We start from the raw sequence: 6,358 nt of genomic DNA on the forward strand, positions 1-6,358 counted from the left end.
TACAATAAACAGACAAGGATTCAATCCCACCGGTCTCTAAAAGCAGAACCATGTAGCTATGTAGCTCGGGGTGTTTCCATTCACTGACAGCCAGCTCACCACCTACCAGTCTCACAGCACCACTGGGGCCACTAGGAAGTGAGGTCAGAGCATCCTGAGACACGACAGCAGTTTATTGAGGGCGGGGATTAGAACGGGAGTCTTCAAATATCCAACACTCTCTTTTACAGAGCGAAAAGCGACAATGCGGCTACTCAGCATCTGGGTTGTGTGGGGGGCATTTCTGACAGGTAATTGTGGACCAAACACATTTCAGCTTTTCTCTCATTTCTAACATGTTTTGAATCTGAATTGTAAACACCCGCCGGTCTGATCTTTTCCTGTTTAAACATGTTTTTCAGATCGGAGTCTTGGAGATTCTGTCACTCAGCCGCTGTCCTCAGGAGTTAAGGCAGAAGGAGAAGCGGTGACTTTAAACTGTACCTATGACACTACACGGAGCGGCTATAATTTATACTGGTACCGGCAACACCCAGACACACAGCCCCAGTTTATACTGAGGAAACACTCGGGCGGTACTGAAGATAAAGCAGAATTTGCTAAAACCCGTTTCTCTGCTGAGCTCCAGACCCCGATTAAATTCACCAGTTTAACCATCTCGGGGCTACAGCTGACTGACGCTGCCGTGTATTACTGCGCCCTGAGACTCACAGTGATGGAAAGCAGTCAGAGCCCTGTACAAAAACTGCCATTGGACTGTAGGGCGGAGCTCCTGTCTGTCGGGGTTGTGTAGAATCGCGGCAGATGCAGCCACAATGAGCAGCGCGCTTTCAGGCGCTCAAACACACGCCGAGAGGAAACCAGATTAACCTCAGATCAAACTGTCACACAACTGTTTCCAGGAGCGGCCGAGAAAACAAACTGCAGAATCCAATCGGCCCGAAAGATCGATCACAGAATGAACCGATCGGTTAAACTGTCCTTTCTGCTTCTGATCAGCTGTTTTCCCTTAAAGTTATGGATCGAGTACTAAAAGGTGTCAGTTAAATAATATTAACACTTTAGTTTGAACACGACATGATTGGACTAATCCTTACCGACAATAAGCACCCCAAACACAACCCAGGCACTGAATAGCCGCATCCACATCAATGGGGCGGAAGTGGAAAGGGTGGCCAGCTTTAAGTTCCTCGGAGTCCACATCACGGAAGACCTCTCCTGGTCCCTCAACACCTCCTCTCTGGTGAAGAAGGCCCAGCAGCGCCTATATTTCTTGAGGAGGCTGAAGGGATGTAATCTGTCACCCCGATCCTCTCTAACTTCTACCGCTGCACTATAGAGAGCATCCTGACAAACTGTATCACGGTATGGTACGGCAGCTGTAGCTCCCATGACCGGAAAGCCCTGCAGCGGGTAGTCAAAACTGCCCAACGCATTACCGGCACCCGGCTACCGACCATAGAACATATATATCAGAAACGCTGCCTATGGAGGGCACGGTCCATCATCAAAAACCCTACCCACCCCAGTCACAGTCTGTTCGCCCTCCTACCATCTGGAAGACGCTACAGATGCATTCGCACCCGTACGACCAGATTTAGGAACAGCTTCTTTCCCAGGGCTGTCATCCTACTGAACTCCACAAATAAACACTAAAGCCTGCACATCTGCCAATGCACTTTATTATGGTCATATTTATGCTAATATATATGTACAAATGTATGTTGAAATGTTAAGTGTCCTAATCCAAATTGTACACTCTCGGGAGCCGCAAGCCTACATTTCGTTGTACTGCACTTGTGCACTAACAATGACAATAAAAGTTGATTTGATTTGATTTTTTTTGATTTGAGTCCGAACCAGTCGCTCCCGTTAAAAGCCCGATCCCGGACCGGAATAGACCTCGTCAGTGGTTCCTATTGGTTCAAGGTCACTCCCCAGTGATGTCTGGGTTTCTTTTTACATTCACTCCGATAATACGAACCAGGTACTGTGCGGTCTGCCCGGGGTGCTGACTGTACCAGAGCACATAAGTTCTACTGTCGCTTGATTTCAAGGTGCAGGTTAGAGTGACATTATTTTCCTCTTCAACCGTCATTTCAGGGACCGGCTGTTCCACTGTGTCTTGGTGGCTCCATTCTAGCATGAAATAATAGCAATACTCACCACCATCATCATCATCTCAATCAACATATTCATCGTCATTTCACCAATAATAACATCGGGGTTACAGGAGTCAGGGGGAGAATTCATTTTTACTGGGAAAGAAATACTTACTGAGAAGTGATATAATGATGAGGAGCGGTGCGATACGGTTCTGCATGATTTCCCTGAGTCTGTAACTCTGCAGTCCGGAAAAGACTTTGTCGGAGCAGAAATAAAGAACCCCACCAACTGCACTGCTGATCCAACCAATGCCAAACAAGGAACAGAGGCCGCAATCTCTCCAATAACACGGGGCTGGCAAGGCGGGTCAGAGCGAGAGCAGCAAACGGAAGCTGTGGGTGGGGCTGCGAATTCAGGGCTCTGTGTAACCGCAGAAAGTGCGCGGTGTCGCTCAGCTGCACTCGGAGCTGATGGAACGGAAAGGGCGATGGTTGGGTCTCGAGAAGCCTGTGGTAAACCTGCTACTGCTCACTGAGACAGTGACTGGGACCAAATAGAGTGAGACGGAAATGAAGGAAGTATAAGAAATACAGTGTTTAATCAGCTATAATATAGGTTTTTGAGACACAATATCTGACTCACGTGTTTTTATATATGATCAACAAATGCTAATTCCCCTCAATCACCTCATACTAAATCGATATAACAGAATCCGCCAGCAGAGGGAACCAAACTGAAGCAGCGGGCTGAGAAAGTCACGTGATGCAAACGCCAAAGCCAATCGGTAGTCTGAGTGACGTCATAACGAAGTCAGCCCCCTGCGGTGTGCGGGTGGAACAATGAGCTGAACAGCCCGGATTACCGCTCTCCTCAATCTCTGCCTCATTCCAGTCCAATTCATTGCGACGGATCGAGTCACTCGTGTTGCTAATAATACTTGCGGCTGTGTTCGACAGTAAGTACTGGATGATATAAAATAACACACGTTAACCGATTGATGCAAAGATCTTGTGCAAGGATTTAATGCAATTACTCATGAGAAATATCCACATGATGGGCAGCTGGGTAGATGGGAGGCTAGAGACACAAGTTTAGATCGATCCAGTTTAACCGTCTGCTGTTTTGTTCCCTATCTTCACAGGCGGACTATGTGCAGATCCAGCAACACAGTCTCTGGTGACAATCGCCGTGTCAGAAGAGAGTTCGGTGCAGTTAGATTCCGAATATACAGCCCCGAATATTTACACTATGCAATGGTACCGACAGAAACCGGCACAGCATCCAAGCTGGATAATTAGCAAACTAGTAGCACATAAGGGTGAAGAAGTCTCAGGAGAATATCTGGCGGATTCTAACACATCTAGAAAGCACGGTTACTTCAATATAAGTGGCTTGAGTGTGGAGGACGGGGCGGTCTATTACTGTGCAGTGAGGCATAGCGTCAGATACAAGCAAAGGCCCCGTACACAAACCTCAGCGAGTATTTACAGCTCCATTAAATGTTCTTTGTGTTTGTATCTGTGGTTTACTTTGACCTCAAGCCCACAGAGACCAAAGACTGTCAGGTTTCTGTATCAAAGATGATATGGTTGTCTTTGTCTTTGACCAAATCAGCGGAGAACTGATCAGGGAAATCTGGTGACTTGTCTCCCTGTCCCGAGCAATATCTCGTCAGTAAATATCACGGAGATTACCAGGAATACTAGATGGACCAGTGGAGGTAGGGAAACCTATCGTATGTGGTGAAACTACAGCTGAGTATCAGGGTCTGTTCTTCCACAACCGTTCATTCAGACGGATCCTGGGACACTGAGTCTGCGCCACTCGTTCATGTAACAAAACACAGACTGACAGCCTGGCAGTAAAGATAACCCACGAAACATTTAAACACAGACTCACTGGGCAGCACGACCATTATTATCAGTAAGGAATATGTGAGCACATGATGCCTGGTTTTGAGTTCGACAGAAAATAGAAGCATTTTTATAATATGTTGACCCTTCTCGTCTGATATTAAAGAGAAAACTGAATTCAAGAGCAGACTTCACTTATTGGGAGATTGGTGGTGGCTCCCATTGTTAGAAAACACTGAGCGCTCTGATAATGGCACAGCCTGCAGTTGTTGTAAAGTTTGTGCTGATCTTTGCTGCATTGTGTCTCCATCGCACAGAAATAGGTGGTGGTGTCTGTCACTCGAGCGTCGCTAACAGTCAGAGCACTGCGCTTCTCTACTGAACTGAACCGAGCCGGGATCCTGCTCTGATCGCTGGTAGCGGTCGCCAGGTGCTGCACGGTTCGCCTCGGGTATTGTCTGTACCATTGTAGGATCCGTCCTAAGATTGTGGTGGAACAGGTCAACGATGCAGTGTCTCCCTCGGGAACAACCACTTACTCGGGAGACTGCCATACCTCTTCACTGCCAGTGGCACCTGAGAAGAGTATGTAGATATAATCTAATCTAATTAATACAGCGCGGTTGATTATAATTAATACAATACAATTCAATATAATATAACATAACATAACATATCATAATAAAATATAATACAATACTCTAGAATATAGTATACAATACAATATAACACAATACAATGTAATATAACATTACATGATATAATATTACATAATATAATATAATACAATGTAATAAAATACAATATGTAGCATAACATAATCTAACATAACATAATAATATATCAATAAATATTATGTATCTACGATGTAAAATATTCCCGATAAAAAGCGATTGTGACCACACCACTAAGAAATTCAGGGAGATAATCACTAAAGTGAAGCTCCGCTTAATGTCGGATCCTATCGATCTGTGTAAATTGGCTGTCGGCAGATCTAGGCCGAGAGAGGCCCCTGACTGAGCTGCAGCTCGCTGACAGCGCCGTGTACTACTGTGCACTGAGGCCCGCAGTGAGAAGGGCCTCGGGACACCTTGTGCAGAAACCGCGTTCTGTGAGATCAGCTCAAAGGAGATGCTTTAAACCCAGACACCAGTTGGCGCTGACAGAGCGCGGATTCCCACCGCCGGTCACCTTACACCAACCAATACGTACTGACACATTCTCAACATAAATTAACGTGAAATTGTTTTTTTACATCATATTAATGCTCATTAATGTCATGCAATCCCTTACAGTTTATTAATTTCACAAGTTAGTTTAGTGTTAATGATCAGTGTGCCTGCAGAACCTTGGGATCGTTTGCAGTGTGTTCTATTTCCCAGCGCTAGTCTCAACCCCTGGTTTTAACCCACATCACTGTTGAAGATTTCGGTAATTATTGAATAATATAATAATTCAGCAATTCATGTCGCGAGCCTGCGTGCCCCGTATTTGTAACGAATGTGCAAATGGCGCAACCCTTATAGAGAGGCAGAGTTATATCATATGCGAAGGGGCCATTATTGTTCAATTCAGTTCCTCACAGGTGGATCTCACGTGTGACAACACCGCCCGCGGAAGCCCCGCCCGCGGAAGCCCCGCCCACAGCTTCGGTTTGCTGCTCTCGCTCTGACCCGCCTTGCCTGCCCTGTGTTATTGGAGAGATTGCTGCCTCTGTTCCCTGTTTGTCATTGGTTGGATCAGCTGTGCAGTGGGACGGTGATCTGCATTTCTGCTCCGACAGAGGATTTCCCGGACTGCAGCGTTACAGACTCAGGGAGCATCATGCGGAACCGTCTCGCACCGCTCCTCATCATTACATCACTTCTCAGTAAGGATTTCCTCCCCAGTGAAAATCCATTCTCCTCCTGACTGCTGTAACCCAGCTGTGATAACTGGTTAGATGATCCTGAGGATGAAGATGGTGATGATAATGGTGATGTTGATGATATGACTGTTACTATTATTCTATGTTAGAATGGAGCCACCAAGACACAGTGGAACAGCCGATCCCTGAAATGACGGTTGAAGAGGAAAGTAATGTCACACTCACCTGCACCTTGAAAACAGGCGACAGAAGCCCTTATCTGTTCTGGTACAGTCAGCAGCCCGGGCAGCCTCCACAGTACGTGATTCATCTTATGAAAGGGATAGTAAACTGGAACCCCGACTTCACTGACCGATTCTCTTCTACGTACCATCGAACTACCAAGATTACCGAGCAAACGATCGGCAAAGCCCTGATCTCCAACATCGCCGTGTATGTCTGTGCCATGAGCCCCACACTGCTGCAGAGATATTGCGGATCCCATACAAAAAACCACACTGAAAGTTCCAGTTAGTGCTCACCAGGGGGCGCT

General features: G+C 46.4%; 1 pseudogene; it reads left to right on the forward strand.

Moving 5' to 3' along the window:
• Positions 1 to 244: 244 nt before the first annotated feature.
• LOC147118712 (T cell receptor alpha variable 38-2/delta variable 8-like) lies at positions 245 to 975 on the forward strand (annotated as a pseudogene).
• The last annotated feature ends 5,383 nt before the right edge of the window (positions 976 to 6,358 follow it).

This window comes from Somniosus microcephalus, chromosome 4, assembly GCF_052327205.1.
Source record: "Somniosus microcephalus isolate GS21.2 chromosome 4, FLI_Smic_1.0, whole genome shotgun sequence".
Taxonomy (NCBI): domain Eukaryota; kingdom Metazoa; phylum Chordata; class Chondrichthyes; order Squaliformes; family Somniosidae; genus Somniosus; species Somniosus microcephalus.